The sequence below is a fragment of the Corvus moneduloides genome, chromosome 10, assembly GCF_009650955.1.
Source record: "Corvus moneduloides isolate bCorMon1 chromosome 10, bCorMon1.pri, whole genome shotgun sequence".
Classification (NCBI taxonomy): Eukaryota; Metazoa; Chordata; class Aves; order Passeriformes; family Corvidae; genus Corvus; species Corvus moneduloides.
The window spans coordinates 13,515,646-13,531,835 of NC_045485.1; the positions used below are offsets into that span (position 1 = coordinate 13,515,646).

The window sequence follows — 16,190 nt, forward strand, 5'->3', positions numbered from 1 at the left end:
TACTCAGGGGATATTTTCTTCAAAGAAAGTGGAAATTCTGGGAAGAAACGTGTTATAACAACTGTCTATGGTTAAGAATGAGAAATAGTAGAAAGCTTGGATGTTCTCTGAGGAATAGGGTGCATTGTGGAAATGTCATCTGAGGATAGTCATGAACTAAAAGACTGCATGTTCCATTTAATTTAATTTAATTTAATTATATCTTATTTTACTTTATTACCCCTGACATATTGGCTAGAACTAGAGTGTTAAGTGTTCATTTTATTTACAGTACAACACTATTGATAAATGCATGTGTATGTGACCTAAACCTCAGGAACTACATATAAAGAATCAATATGGAAAAGATTATTACATAGCTACAAGTTTGGGAGCATATCATAATAATGTAAGAATTTTCCTCCCCCTCAAATTAGAAGCTCTATTTTCTTCTGAAATTAAAGTACCTATTTAAAAAAAACCAGTAAACCAGGGAGTAAAACTTCAAAATAATGCATTCTCCCTTTTTTTAAACCCCCGTTGCATAATATGAAGTCCTTAAACTCTTTTTGCAGCAGTCCTGCTGGCTTTCTGTTGCTTGATATTCTGACCATTTTTGAACCCTTGAACTCTGACAGAGAGGAGGGACTTGGAGAGGTTGTCATCTGATCTATGTAAGAAGGCAAAAGGAATAGCTTTCTCTTTAATAGCACTCTTTTCTGCTTAACAGTTGGTGGGAGATTAAAATGATCTAGGTGGATAAGGCAGGTTAAAGGTCAAGGGACACCACAACTCTCCCTCTTCCCCACATGTCAAAATATAGACAGGTCATTAGAAGTTAAAATTTTGTGACCCTTTCCAAAATATTTCAGTTTATATATGATAATTTATATTATTTATCCATTAATTTTTATTGTTAGTTCCAATTCTTGAGGGGGACTGGACCCCTACTAGGCTACTGTCCAGCCTGTATAGTCGTCAGGTGCTGACATTCTGAGTTTCAGCCATATTAATTGCTGGATAAAGGCTATAATCCCCTCTCTTTGAAGCCCAACACTGATTTTTAGGCAGTACTTCAAAAGCAGCACACAACTGAAGAGGCATATTTCCTACTAGCACTGAATCAACATGATTTACTCTGTTTGCATTCGTCTACATACGCCGTGCATATTTGGCTGCACAACAAAAAGGTGTGAGTTGGCTGTGATATAGTCTAAGGAGAGGTTTTTACTCTCTTGAAGTTGATGCATGACCTCATCGGAGACATACCGTTCCAGATCTTTGCTTTAAGCATCATTTGGAAAGTATAAACTCCTATATCATGCTTTTGTTACCAATGAAAAATCCTGCCTTACGTTGCTAGAATTTTTTCCTCCCTCGGCATCATATTAAAACTATAATTTAGAGTGAGGTTATTTCTTATGCCGTGAATAAATAAGGCCTGTGTTTTGTAAAAGCAAACCTTTTTCGAAACATGGATTTTAATATCTTAAATACTGCAGTTTCTTAATTAAATGAAGCTGCGATCCAGCAGCAAATATCCATTATTAAGAATAAATAAACATATAGTTTAGCTTGTTTTCGGGAAAAGGAAATGGGTCAAGAGGTCTTTGAATCATAAACAAATTTGTAGCAATTGCAGAGCTCACGGCTGAGTGTCGGGGTGTTCCTCTCTTGTGGCTGTGCATCTTTTTGTGGCAGGGTGTGCTTGGCTTCTGGCTGGCTGTCCACAGAGCCGCACTATGGGGACTGTCTCATCCAGGATTTGCCAAGTATACTTAGTGTTATGTTTGAGAAAGATTAACAATATTTCAGATCAAAGGAGAATCCTGCTGCACGGTCTTACAAGATTGTCATTCACTTCCATTATGGCTCATTTGCACAAGATTTTCATGTAATATGTGCCATTGTTTTGATGGCAGTGATTTGACATAAAGACAGGGCCAAAATGCTTCTCGGAGCCCCACTCCGCCAGGCTGGGGGGTAGCTGGGGTGCAAAGAACTTGCCAATCATAAAATGCAACTTTGTCTCAGTTATATTAAAGCCTTTATCAGGTGGGAAACTTTTGAATAAGCTTTGATTCAAGGAGAAAAACTAACAATGGCTGGTTTTTATTAGAGTGTAGGCACTGTTTTAACCAGGTAAAATTTTGGTTAACAGGGAATAAAAACTTTATGCAAAGAGCAATTTTGGTCGGCCACGTATTCTGATGGTTTTTTGTTTCTTTGAAATACAGAATTTGTTTTAACATGTTTTGTAAAAGTTGAAGAGCCCCATGGCAAGAGTGACACATGAGAAATTTATTTCTCCCAAAATTTATTGTTTAACCTAGTAGCTTCTTTTTAAAAATCAGATTTCCCAGGTGGATGCTTGGCAGACACTTTAAAATGCAGATGCATTAGACTGTAGTGCAATACAGGAATCAATAAAATTTATTAGAGGAGAAAAGTAAACTATATCACATAATTTTCTTCAATTCCTTTCTTTCAAGTAATAACTTTTTAGGTAAGGTCAGATTTTATAGGTAAATAAAAGTTGAACTTTATTAAGTTGCTGGAGCAGTTTAGTTTGATTTAAAGTCACAACTTGGAACTGGACAAAGCCTGTTGCTTTGGCTTTAATACACCCTGTTGGGCTTAGGTAGCACAGGAAACTCAGTACAGGAGCTGATCCAGGATGTCTGATGCTTGAATCTATAAATCCCACTGAAGTCGAACTTCCAGTGACTCCAGAAAAGGACTACAGGATGACCACCCTTTCCTGTCCAGCTAAACACCTTAGGTACAATTATTCAAGTTTAAACCAAAATTTCAGCTGTAACTGTAAGTTTCCTGACTTTCTGTGGGTCTAAATTGTCATTAAGGTTTTTATTTATGGTTTTTTACACTCTATTTTTTAGGCAGGGTAGCTTGTTTTCCATCAGTGGGGGGAGGGGGGAAGAGAAAATATGAATACATGACAAGATGTAGTACATTGTATAGGGATTTAGAAAACAATTTACTTCAAAGAGCTAATGATGTCTTTAAAGCTGTTAGTTATGCATGTGGAGGTATAATGCTAGTAAATGCATACGTAAAACTCAAAAGAGAAGTTATTGTGCAGAAAATTATTTCAAGATGTAAATGGTGTATTCTACTGTTTTTTGTGGGTATAATTAGTTAATAATTTGTTATGGAAAAGACACCTGAAACAATTAGTTATGAACTGCAAAGAATATTTCAGAAAGAAAGAAATGTTTAAGAATGCCACTGAAGTGATGTGTTTCAAATTGTTTTCACACTTTGCATTGCAAGTTACACTTAAACACATCTGGTGTGCTTTAAAAATGAAAATAACTGAAATATCCCTATATGAAAATGTGTGATGGAAGGAACCTTGTGGCTGGGTTATAAAATCTTGGGAAATGGACTGTAAAGTGGAAACAGTGAAAAACATTTCACTTTGGTGACGATAGCTGGCATCTTCCTTCTAGACTGCCACGAAAAGGATTTATTTCAGGAAAATCATCGCATACCGTGGAAGGTAGCATCTATATGTCAGCAATTCCACTGACATTTTATGGATATCTTAAAAATATAAACATTAAACTGTTGGATCCCTATTTTTCTCCCTGCTCAGGAAATGCTTGCAGAATACACGAACAACAGCGCCCTCTGCACCTGAAACCCCTCCGGTTATTAAACCCAGACGTTCCTACGTGCTGGAGGAGCCTTTAATTTCAATTACTGCTTTTTTCAGCTGCTGGTAGGTATAGCTGGGCAGCGGGGGAGGGGTGAGAATATTCAGCTATATTTTTAAGTGCTATGTAACTTTATAATATTACCTGAAAGCTTCAGCACCCTTAGGTATAAAATTTACAGTAATACATAGTTTAAAGTTACATAGAAAAAAACTAAGCACAAAATAGCAGCAGAGATGTTGCAGTTCTGCATTCCCTACAGCATAATTTAGGTACCCAGTGTTGCACTTTTGCATTCCCTACAGCACAATTTAGTTCCCCAGTGTGTCGTTAACAGTGAAGTACGTCACAGTCTGGAGTTTTGTTTTAGTACAGGTTGGCTGTATTGTTTTAATAATTTTTGACTCTTCAAATATTAGATACAGAATCAGAATTATCTGTTTCTTATAGTGCTTAAAGATTTATTCTGAGGAGTTTTCAGAAACCAGTAGTAAAGCCAGACACTGATATGACAGTATTTCAGGATTTGTTAGGCATAATGATGCATTTAAAATTGGAGAACTAGCAATTTTTGCAAGGCTCAAAACAGAATTCTGCAAGAAAATAATTATTATAAGAATGTACTAATTTGAAGTAAGTATTTTATGTTCCTATAATAATACATGTAAGAAAATGGTCCTGTGTGAAAAGTTCTTGCATAATATTTCTCAATGATCAAAAAGAACAAAAATTATTTTCTATGTGCTATTTATATAAGCAATTAGTACAGCTGAGGTGCTAATTAAGCCCATAATATACTTTGCTTATTTTTATATAAGGCATTATATGAGCTGTCCAAAAAGCTCACAGCAGAAACATTATATTTTTCTTAAATTAAAGCAGCAGTTTTTAGATACTTTTCACTAGAATTTATTTCTTCAAAACGGAAGCAGTGAAATACTAGAATTTTACATATATATATTATATACATATCCATGAACTATAGAAATGTAGCAGGAAACTTTGAATTTTTAAAAAATACGTTATCTTTTTCCAGTTTTTCACTGGGGATAATTTAATTCTTTGCTATTTCTCATCCCTTCCTTAGTCAATAATTCCTTATCTTTAATATGAAAGTAGCTCCTAATTGCAAGTTGTGTGTCTGAAATACGAGTTTTAGAATGTTCAGGGTTATTTCGACATGGATTACAGTTTATGGTTTTAAACAAAAAAATGTTTTTTTGGAATATGGAAACTATTATAAAGGACTTATTTTATAAAATTAAAGTAGTAAAGTTAACACCAAAGAGAGGTACTCTCTTGCTTTAGTAGAATGGAAGTAGATCTACATCTACAACATAATATTAATGTGACAAAATATGTTTTTAAAATTTACTCATTTAAGAAAGGCAAACTGTCACAGCAATTAAGAAGTAGAAAAGTAGAAAGCCTAAAATCATATCACTTCTGCACATGAACCAAATACTTTCTAAGAAAATTCAAAGATATATCTGAATGCTAATGTAAGCTAAGATTATTGATGTGAAAGGGATTTAACAATCAGAAAACAATAGTTCTTTGTTACGTTTTTACTTTTAAACAATTTAAGATGCTGCTTGGAAAGATATGAAGTTGCACAGAATTTTCAAATCCAAAGCACTAATGGCTCTTAATATCACTGTGTTCATTTTAAGATCAAATTAAAAGAGTGAAAGAACGGTGCAAATAATTGTTTCATATGTTCTTTGCTTGTGACTGCTGTAATCATCCAGGCTGATTTACAAATGTAGACTTGAAGGTTTCTCAGCTTCCTGCAGTGTAGAAGACTGTTACTTTGGCACTCACACTCATGCCCTTGTAATCACCACTCAAAACTGTGCCCTGGTACTTCCAATTCCCAGTGTCTTGATTGAACACCTCATTCTGTGCTAACAAGGTGTCCAAGGTATTTGAATAGGGACTGCAGTCAGAAAATTGTTAATGGTTTCACTCATTAAGAGTTGCTGCACTAGTTTTGGTAATTTGGTAACTGTCTAAATTGCAAGTTGATTTTTTTCCTTCATTTTAAATAATGATGCTAAAATTTGAGACCAGGAACACTAACAGCTAAAAAACCCCAGAAGGGTGCTTAAATCACTGTATTTGTATTAAAGCAAAGGATTTTCATAGCAGAAAAGGTAGGATTTTAATTTTGAGGTTATGTTTTAAAATTATTGAGAAATGCATAAACAAGTATTAAATAGAAATCTAAGGACAGAAAATGCATAAAAAGGAAATAGTAAAGTGTAAAACAGCCTGAAGATAGTAAAGAAATTATTTAGGAAGCAAAGCTAATATTAAAATTACAAACAAAAAAGTAAGAAAGAATTTGCCTTGGACCTGGATATACTTTTTTTTTGGTAATTGGGATGAAATTCTTTAAACCAAAAGGATTTATAGCTGCAGGAAATGGTAGTATATGTACCTGAAAAAGGCCTTAGGAGTCTTAAATATTTTTTTGATGTATTGCAAGCTAAGCAGAAAGTAAGCCAAGATCAATGGGCCTGATCCTGCAATCCACACTCAAATAAGAATATTTTTCTTTTTCACATTTCTGTCTGCTGAGAGCAGCACTTAGAAAGAAATGTATTCTCTGAAAAAAAGCAGTAAATTGTTATTAAAATTCATTAAACAAATGACATGAGAGAGATTTTTCTATTTGTATCCTCTCTGTCATCTGGGATCAGTAAGTTACTTTCTTGAAGTAGGAATATTAAAGCAGAGAGTAGGTTCTGTTTTCAAACAACATTTTACACCTGAAGAAAATTTTCCCGTGGAAATTTAATATTTGAAGTGGAAAGAAAAATTTTCTGAAAAAAACCCAGGTGGAAAATCATAGCTTGCAGGTTTTTATTTAATCCACTAAAAGTTTAAGCCACCCCTAAAAACTCACGATCTACTCCTTTAAATACAGGATTAAAATTCAGCAAGCTGGCCTCTGCTGCATCTTTTGACCAGGTTTTGTGGTTTTTCAATTACATATATATATCTTTACAAATAATCTCTCTGTGGCTACGAAAGCTGCACACACAAACGGACGGAAACTCAAGGAAACGCTAACACTGGCCACACAGAAAGCACTGTCAAAAGCGCACTATAAACAAACTGAGGAGATATTTTTTTCCCCTGTTGTTTTTCTTCCATTAATTTTAAATATTCTTTGTAACTTTAGAAAGCAAACTACTTTCCAGGACAAGTGTGGATAATATCTTTGTGGTAGGTGGTTTGAGCTTGTTCTTTACCGAACAAGTATATACGTTAATAAAAATCATACCGGAAAATGTAAAAATAATATTGTACATATTTTGCCAGATTTGAAATATGATATGATTTGGCCTTCACAGGAATATTCTAGCCAGCAGGCAATACTCATCTGATTTTGTTCAAGCAGAATCTTTCATACAGCTCCTTTAACCACTGCACTTTCATAAAGTTATGCTACCCACATCATTTGTCTCTCAGCTGGCTGGGACATCTCTCCAAGGTACACAGCTCTTGCTCATGATGGAAAAAAAGATTGTGAGCAAAAGAGCAAAATGAAAGCAGTATTTACAATGCTGCTACAGTTTGCTTAGAGATGTGCCGTGAGCAAACAAGTTAATATGAGCTGTTGAATGGAACATACTGCTTGAACATCGGAGAAGAGCAGCACGTCTGTCTGTTTTACTTTAATTCTTATCTTTATTTAGATTAATGCTTTTAAAAACTTTCTGGCATTCCTATTTATTCAATAAGGGGAATTATACTAATGTATAAAAAGCAAAGGGCCTATTAATATATCAATGTACCAGTTTTCTTCTGTGTGCTTATTTTACTTTTCTCTGATTGCAGTTGCAGAAGGTGTGGATAAATAAATTTTAGAAGAAAATATTTTTGAGTTTTGTTGCTTGATGGGTGTATTTCTGAGCTAGACAGTGGAGGGTTTTTTTCATTTTAGTAGTTAGGTCATTCCTCTGGAACGGATTGTGAAAATAAAATCCTATCTGTATAAATTGAAAACTTTTCTTTTTGAACTGGAAGTTGAATACAGACCATGACTTTTCCATGGAAAAATTACAGAAATAATGGCCCCTGGCTGTGGAGGCATTTTTTTTGTTTTTCATGAATCAGGCACAAAGTTATTTAAATTAATTCTGGTCTCATCACCCTAATAGAATATCATTACTGATCTTTAGAAAAAAATATTAGAAATCAGCAGTGTGTGGATGCAATGGCAATAGCTGTTTGACCAATTTCCCCAAATAATTTTTTCTTTATTGAAAAGCAAGACTACTGATGACAGTACTCACTCATGATACACATGCTTCGTGCATTTCACACATTATCTTTTTATGTTAATTACATGGATCAAAAGTACTAACTACTCTATTGCTTCATGATCAATAGAGGCTAATTTATTTGCTGTCTTTTAAAAGCAGTTGTTAAAGAAAAAAATCGGAAGAAGAAACTCTGTTAATATTTCCATGTAATTAAAAAAGACATGGCAAAATAAAAAATTTACTACCCAGGCTTAGTCTACAGCTATGCACCACCTAAAGTGTTCTGCTCTTCTGATTGGATCCACTACATAACTCGTACTCAGGTATGATTACATGGACTGCAAGAAAACAGATTTAATTTCTCTGTGACTGCTGCCTAACAAAATGCAGGGTATCAGGTACCACAGCTACAGCAATTTAAGTGCTAATACTTCCTTAAATGTGAATATTTTGTCAATTTTTCCCTTCCCCCTCCTGACACTGACACCTCTGTACTGACACTTCTGTACTTCACTGGTTCCTATTTCAAATGTGTGAAATGTCCCTGAAATGAGAACCCTTCCCCTGAGTGTTCTGGATTGGTCCCTTTGCCAAGGGATGAGAAAGCTTGAGGTAGTGTGAACCAGTGGATCCACCCCAGATCTGGCACGCTCTCCAGTGGCCTGTTTCTGCCTACTAGTTCCTGTGCATGGGCTTCCTACATAGCTCCTCTGCGCCTTGATTAGGTGGGAGACAGACTTTGGTGGTCCCAGGTGTATCCTGCCCTGAAAAAAGACTCTGATCTAAAGTAGGGGCAGAATCTACAATTTTAAGACACTCCTGAATGAAAAAGGCTGGTGCCTTACCTTAACAATGAATGCAGCAGCTGAAAGATAGCCAATGTGCTATCCTACCACTGCCAAAAGACAAGACATTCTTTCTGACAACCAATTCTACAGAAATTTGTCACTAACCAGAGCAGAAAGAGAACTGAGGTCTTCAGAGGATCCGCTCATCTGCTCATCCTACAGCTCAGCACTGTGCTCCTCCCATCCAGCTTTGCCAGCGATGAGAGTGCTGAGAAGTGCTGAGTTTCCCAGGCACAGGCACAATGAAGGAGCAGGGACAATGGGTGATGATGAGAAAGCTTGACACTAAGAGGAAGCACCTTTCAATACTTCTCCATGCCTCCTCTGCAGCACAAGATAAAAAGGGCTGAGGAGAATAGTGAGAAGGAGGGTTTCCGTGGTGAGAAGGAGGGTTTCCGTGGTGAGAAGGAGGGTTTCCGTGATGAGTAGGTGGCTCTAATGTGACTAAGCCCAATCCTTAATAAGGAAGTACAGGAAGCATTTAGGTTCAGCATTATTCTCACTGGTAGCTTCAGCCCTCCCTTTACTCCAATATCAGATTTCTCTGCACTTCCTGTCTTCTTGCTTTGTTGGTTCGTACACAGCCCTCAGCATGTGCTTTGTAAAAATGGATCGCACAAGATGACGTGGATTTAAATAGGTGCAGTGCCTTTTTCAACTGTTGATGGATTCTTCTTGACTGTGTTCAAAACCTCCATTTTCCAGCTGGAGTTAAGGCTGGCAATGGAATTCATTACTGGGAAAATTCTTACATGAGTCACAACACGATTAAAACTACCTGTGTATTCCATACTGATTGTTTGTTCGTGGTAGGGTTTCTTTTCCTCCTCCATGTAATATCGGAGATGTGGGCATGATATTTCAGTACAGGGCATCTAGTCCATCAAAAGTATCCATAAAAGCCTTTGGAGCAACTTGCTGAGCCATGCCTATTTCTCTGATCCATACCACAGTGACTAATAAGTTCAATATAATAAGTAAACAATAAGTTATCAGTCCTGGAAAAACACCAGCTGGATAGATAGGAAATAGCTCAGCATTGTCATGGTCCATTGTTCTTTTTCCCTATGCAATTCTTAAATTATATGCATTTTACACAAGCAAGGTCTTTCCCAATCCCTGGTGAGTCCATCTTCCACTTAGAAAAAAAAGAGCTATGGGTCTTTCTGAAGTTTTTGGGGAATCAGGACCACTTCAGCTTTACTGGCAGGTTTCTTTGGCTCTTAGGGGGATGCGTGTCACTATAATGATTTGCTATAATCAGAGGAAATGAGTTTCTGGGTGATGTGGGCAGTAGTGCCATTCATGAGGTCTCTGAAGTGGCTAAGGAATGTGGATCCGCCCCAAATCCCTGCTCAGGTCAGAGGTGCATCATTGTCTTTCTGAAGAATATCTACCAGAAGGACTTAGTGCTAATGTCCTGAAGGGAGTACAGAGGGGTTAAGGGTGTCTTTGGTGCTGATGAATGTGTTGACTGAAAATATTAGGAATTTTACTGAATTTCTTGGATACTTGTAAAGGCACTTTTATGGCTCCTCAAGTTTTGCCTCTATGTCCTTAACATCACTCTGCCCTAGTTCTAATCAGTATCTAGTTTGGGTTAAAAACATGCCTCACTTTCCTCTGAGGTAGTAAACTAGATCTTGAATATTAACTCAAGCTGTCTGTTTGCTCTTGCTTCTCCCAAGATGCACCCAAAGAAGACAAGATCAGTGTTTGCACTTTGGTGATCCTGTGTGCATGCCATGAGTCTTTGGACTTGCCCCAGCTTGGGAATTGTTCTGGGCAAAGAAGAAGTTGTTTTGGGTACTGGGGAGAAAAGAAGGGCTCTGATGCTGGGGCATGCATTGCTGATGGTGTGGAGAGCCAGCTCTGGCAAAGGAATCGGGTAGTTTCTGCCTCTGTCTTCTCTGGCATCAACAGGTGAAACAAGAAGTTTCTCTCATTGCTCTCTGCTTTTGCTCAAGCCCTGTTTATATTGCTAAAATGCCTTGAACTGAACTCCTTATTGAGTAAGGACTAAAAATCTTCATTAATTCTTAAATCTTATTGCTAGGATGATGTATAATTTGCTTTGAATACAAATCTGGTTTGCCACTTCACAGGTAGCAGTGGGGTCTAAGAAGTGTATAGCACTGGGCGCCATTCCCACTTTCAACTTGCAAGAATACAGTTTGAGGGGAAGCACTGCCATGTCTCCAGTGAAGGCTGTGTCTTCAAGGTCTGGATGAGCCCCACGTGCTTGGAGTTCCATCCTGATGCATGGCATGAAAGCTGCAGGGTCAAAGACTTTTAACCAAACATCAATTGCTTCTAACACTGTTACAGTGCTCCACGTGTATAGCACAGAGAACACAATCACCACTATTTTTACTTTCACACATTAAAAAGTCTCAGCATTACAAATTTTTCTTACTATGTTTTACACAATCAACGCAAATTATATCCTGCTTCACACCACCTTGTGCTCTGCCTCTCCTTAATGAATACACTGTTAAAGTTCATTCCACTACTTGCTGGTCCATCTTTGGCCAACACGGACCTAAGATTTTTTAAAAATAAGTTTTCTCGCTATTGTGAAGTAGAATAGCAGAAGACTTCCATGAAATTATTTCTTTCTATCTGAAATCAGTGATAGAGCTCCCAGGTGTAGTTAGTTAAGATCTACTGTTGATATCCTCTTCTGGTAATATAAGCGACAGGTTTTTTCATCAGCAGATTCTTTTTTTTTCATGTGGATGGTTTTATATGTTATATCTGAAAGGAATAAAAGGAAAGACAATATCATCTAGAAAAAGTGTGACTATGTGGGTACAGAAAATGTTTGAATTTTTTCAATCTTGATAATAAACCTGGAATATATTTATTGATGCATCCCAGATAAGCAATTTCTATTGTGATGTGTTCTCTCAGAGAACTGTACTATGGAAAATTGAGAATAATGGGTCGTGTCATGTCTTCAGTCCATGTGCAGAACTCACACTGATGTCAATAGGAGCTCCCTTCACAAAACAAGGCCTATATATGACCCATAGAGTCACTAGTAGAAGTTTCCCATACATAACTACAAAATTAATGGAGCATTGTAATCCATTTTGCGATCTAATGAAATACACCATGATTTAAATTGCAATTAAACAGAGAGATGTCAATAGGCATTGATGAGTTTCCACATGAAGACCGCAACATTCCTGCTACAAAGCTACAGCTTTTGCAGGGTAATGGCTCATAGATTCTAAAAACACCTTTACTCAGAGCATTATTGATTAAGCATCTCAGGAGCCTTAAACATGTGAATTATATCTTTAGTTGTAAGACAAAATTTGTATATCTAAGACTTGATCTGTTCTGGAAAGATCACAGAATCTCATGTGATGGAATTCAGCATTTCTTAATTGCCTTACATTTAAAAATTGAAAATCATAACATTAAGTTATGCTTTTGTAGCAGGGGGAGGTTGGAAGGTTGTAGAGCTCATGTGATTCACAAAGATGTTGTTTAAAGTTCATATACTTGATGGCCTTTCATCTGTCCATGACTTTTTAAATTATTTAATGTGATAAAATATTCTGTGTTTGTGTTTGTGTGAGAAATGTCATGAAATAATTAGGGTGTGTGTATTTCACAGCATAGAGAGACCAAGTTTCATTACAACAGTGTTTAAACTCTACACCAGAACTTTTGAATCCCACAGTAATATTAATCTTCTAGTGCTCTGAAATATTTCATTCCCTGCTTCCTACCCTCATAAAAATACACACAGAGCTGTGGCTTATCTTTGAAATTACCCATTGACATAAAATATGAGGACTATTATTTTCAACTGTGTTTCAAGGAAGTGTTTCTCAGTATGCTTACTAGGCAGAGCAGTTCTGGTCTTTAGGCAGGAGCTCCTGTGATCCTTCCCAGAAATTGACCTCCCTGCTTGCCCTTGCCCCACAGACTGGTGCGTTCTGACAACACCTGGCTGCTGGGAACTGGCTTTCTTATTTCTTCAAGCAATAGTTCATCTCCTGTTTTGCATAATTATGCAAAATAGCGAGGATGCCATTATCTGTTGTAATGTAGTTATCTCTCACTTGAATGGGACAAGTCCTGGTCAGAATGCTGGAGACTCAAGGCTTCAGCAAATCCACAGTGTCCTGAAATTTTCCAGTGAAGAAAGAGCAGAGTTTGCTGGACTCCAAATGAACTAAATGAGGAATCCATTCCCCTAAGACTATCTGCAAACTCTGTCAGAACCCAAAATTTTTTTCAGAGTTTTTTTTGGTGTAATTATATGGACTAGACATTATATATGCTCTTTCTAGAAATTAAGTAGAATGTGTTAGAATGATACGACTAAAAGTTGAAGTATGAAACACGTTTCTTATTACAGAACCACAATAGTTATTAAAAAAACTGAAACAACGCATAGAAAAGCCCAAGAGAATTTACAATAGAATTTTTGAGGAATTTTGAGATTGACCAAATAATTTTGCATTGGGGATTTTTTGACATCTGCTGGTTGTTTTGTTTTATTTGTTTTTTTGGTTAGGTTTTTTCCTGTGGCTTCTCTAGCAGTTATCTTGCCAGAAGGTTTATTGGTGAGAAGGCTGAGCAGCTATTTTGCGATGTTCTCACAAAGCAGTAGGTCTCATTTATTCCATGACAACACCTCCATTTAATATCCCACCTTAGCAGGGAGATGAATACTTTGCAACAGAGTCGCTCTGGGTTGAAGTTTATCTCTAGACAACATATAAACTCTCCCTGGAAACTGTTTAAACCAGGAGTACATCTAAGAGCTGTTTTTTCTTATTGTTTCCTGATTTTCTGGACACTAACCAAGACCAGCAAATTCTTAAATCCTATGAATTATTTCAGCCATCTGTAAGTTATAAAAGAACTCTGTTCAAATACCTGAGCTGATTTCTGTTCTATTGCAGGTTGCTCCACTGTTGAGCCTGCTTTGGTCTGAAAAAGGCTTTGGGTTTTTTTTTCCTTCTTCCTTTGTCTGCTTTTTCAGCTTACACCTTTTCTATGAGAATGGTATGAGATGACAAGAAAAGGTCTCTGAGCTCACCATTTTCTACTTCCCCCACACTGCATTTGGAAGGTAATATATAAAACTTCATCAGCATAGCCTGGACACTGCTGTCCCAGTAAGGGCTACAGGGAGAAAGAACCAGGATCTCAGGTTTCCTGCTCATATTTTCTTTTTTTAACCCTTTCCCCTTGCTGCCCTGACACACAGGTGATCTTTCGTCTTACCTTTTTCCTTTGATCAAGATGTAGTCTGCATAATAGAACAAAATTTTGTTCTAGTGAACTGTGAAGCTCAACTTTGGAAGATCTACTGATTTCTATTAAATAAAGCAATATTTCTTCCTCCCCACAATCAGTGGATTTTTTTTCCCATAGTCAAGCTTGCTAAGAACATTTTAAATAATGTTTTTCTGGACTGAAACTCTCAGTTCTCAGACTCTTCTCCTTTTTAGTCCTGTGAACATAGTGCTATACTGTATGTCAATTTGGTCTTGTTTGTGGGTTCATTTTCCCCTCCATTAGAACAGCATTTCTCTCTCTTTTTTTTTTCCTTCTTGTGATATTGTTCAAAGGCTTCTTGTGATGCCTTGAAAAAAGTTATTGATTGTTAGATCATTTCTCTCATTCATTCAGATGTTTTCTGGTCCCCAGATGGAAACATCACAGCTGCTGCTCTGGAATTCACTATCGACTTTTGTCTCTGGATTATCAGAGCCCCCAGCAAAAAGGCCTGAATCCAGGCACCCTTTTTCCCTCTGTTGAGACTTAAAGCTGTTATCCTTCCAGCTCAAAGGAAGTCCCAGCGCCTGTATATGGCCAGAGTCTGAAGCAGTAAGGTCCTATGATCACTTTCTTTGAGCTATTTTTCTAGTGCTCCTTTTTTTTTAGTTTCTATATAATTTTTCAGCTCTTCAGTAGGAGCACCAGATCTCGGAGACCAGTCTGATTTCCTGCCTCCCTCTGCTGTTATTATTTCTGTGCTGGTTATTTGTTACATGTTTGAGGGCCAGAATCAGCCTGACAAATTAGAATTTTTCAAAATTCAGCCTTTTCTGACCAGCAGCCGTCTGCTCAGACAAAGAAGAAAGTGGGAAGGATTGCCATATTTTAAATGTTTTTCACCCAATCCCTCAAGCAAAGCCTCTTTTTTAAATTCAAAGAGTTGTTATGATTCAAAGAAAATGCTTATTCTACACACTGTTTCCTTTCCATTAAAGTTTATTTATACCGCCCTCCTTGTCTGAGGGTATAATTATGAATGATCTAAGCTTGTACTGAAAATCCTAAATTAAAAAATACATCTGTTGCAAGGATCCTCTCACCAGAAACCTTGAAAATGTTATCCTGTCTGTGCATCCATATATCTGTCTGTCTCTCTGTAGGTTATGGCTATCCTTTATATGTTCCAGAAGTAAGTGGGATTAGATAACTTGCTTCGTACTTTAACTGCTGTACACATTCATGAAAGAAATAAAACCGCGTGGAAAACTGAATACATTTTATATTTATTTATAATGACTTTTCAATCACATTTTTCACTTGTTAACAACTAAGGGGCTTAGATTGTATTGTTCTTCCCCTTCTAGGTTTAGAAATAATCATAAGTGTGAGAAAACATTATTTAAATGGAAAAAGTTAAGTTTAGAAAGAAAAAAGAACTATAGCATGAATGACATGAACTGCAGCAGTGTTCATCCAAAGCAAGGTGTTTTCCTGACAACAAAGGGCAATAGCTTCAGCCCAACTTTTCAGCATACCTCAGGAAGCATCAGTGAAACACATTTATTTTTAATTAAGGCCAATTCTGTCCCGACATTTGCTTTAAATATGAGGACCAAAGAGCATCAGAACAGGACATTACTTCTACAGTCCTTTGAAGCTGCTGCCTCCTGATATGTAGCTCCAGAGAGGGCAACACCACACGGACAGTGGATTCATAGCAAAATCTCCACTTGGCAGAAGATATCTAGACAGCACTTTTCTCAGTTGGATTTCACCTGACTAATAATCTTATTTTTCATTTTTTAAACATTACAGTGAAATGAGTCCATTAAGATGCCATAATGTTAATTAACATTGTCATAAGTTCTTCTTTCATTTCACTTGCATGCATTTTTCAAAGGTACCTTGTGGAAATGATTCTTTTACACTGCCATTTGCCTATATATCATCTCATGCCAGTACTGAAAGGTTAAATGTTATAATTTATGCTAATTTTAATTTTTCCCTAGTGCCATAGGCAGTACAAATCAAGCAGCAGCAATTGATTATACATCACTGACAGTATAAAACAGAACAAACATACAGTTCTGTCAATGAAAGGCCTGTGCTGGGTTAGTCATAGTTAGGTTGTTATGGCCTCCTGAGAACAGCAGTCA

At 36.8% G+C, this 16,190-nt stretch overlaps 1 long non-coding RNA gene across 2 annotated transcripts; it reads left to right on the forward strand.

Annotated features, from left to right (window-relative positions):
- The first annotated feature begins 2,621 nt into the window (after positions 1 to 2,621).
- Positions 2,622 to 15,305, forward strand: LOC116449057. Of its 2 annotated transcripts, none has more exons than XR_004242218.1 (3): positions 2,622 to 2,802; positions 3,599 to 3,724; positions 10,890 to 15,305. It is a non-coding gene; the product is annotated as an uncharacterized LOC116449057 (long non-coding RNA). The 2 variants fall into 2 exon arrangements; XR_004242217.1 differs by having other exon boundaries at positions 2,622 to 2,761.
- Positions 15,306 to 16,190: the final 885 nt, after the last annotated feature.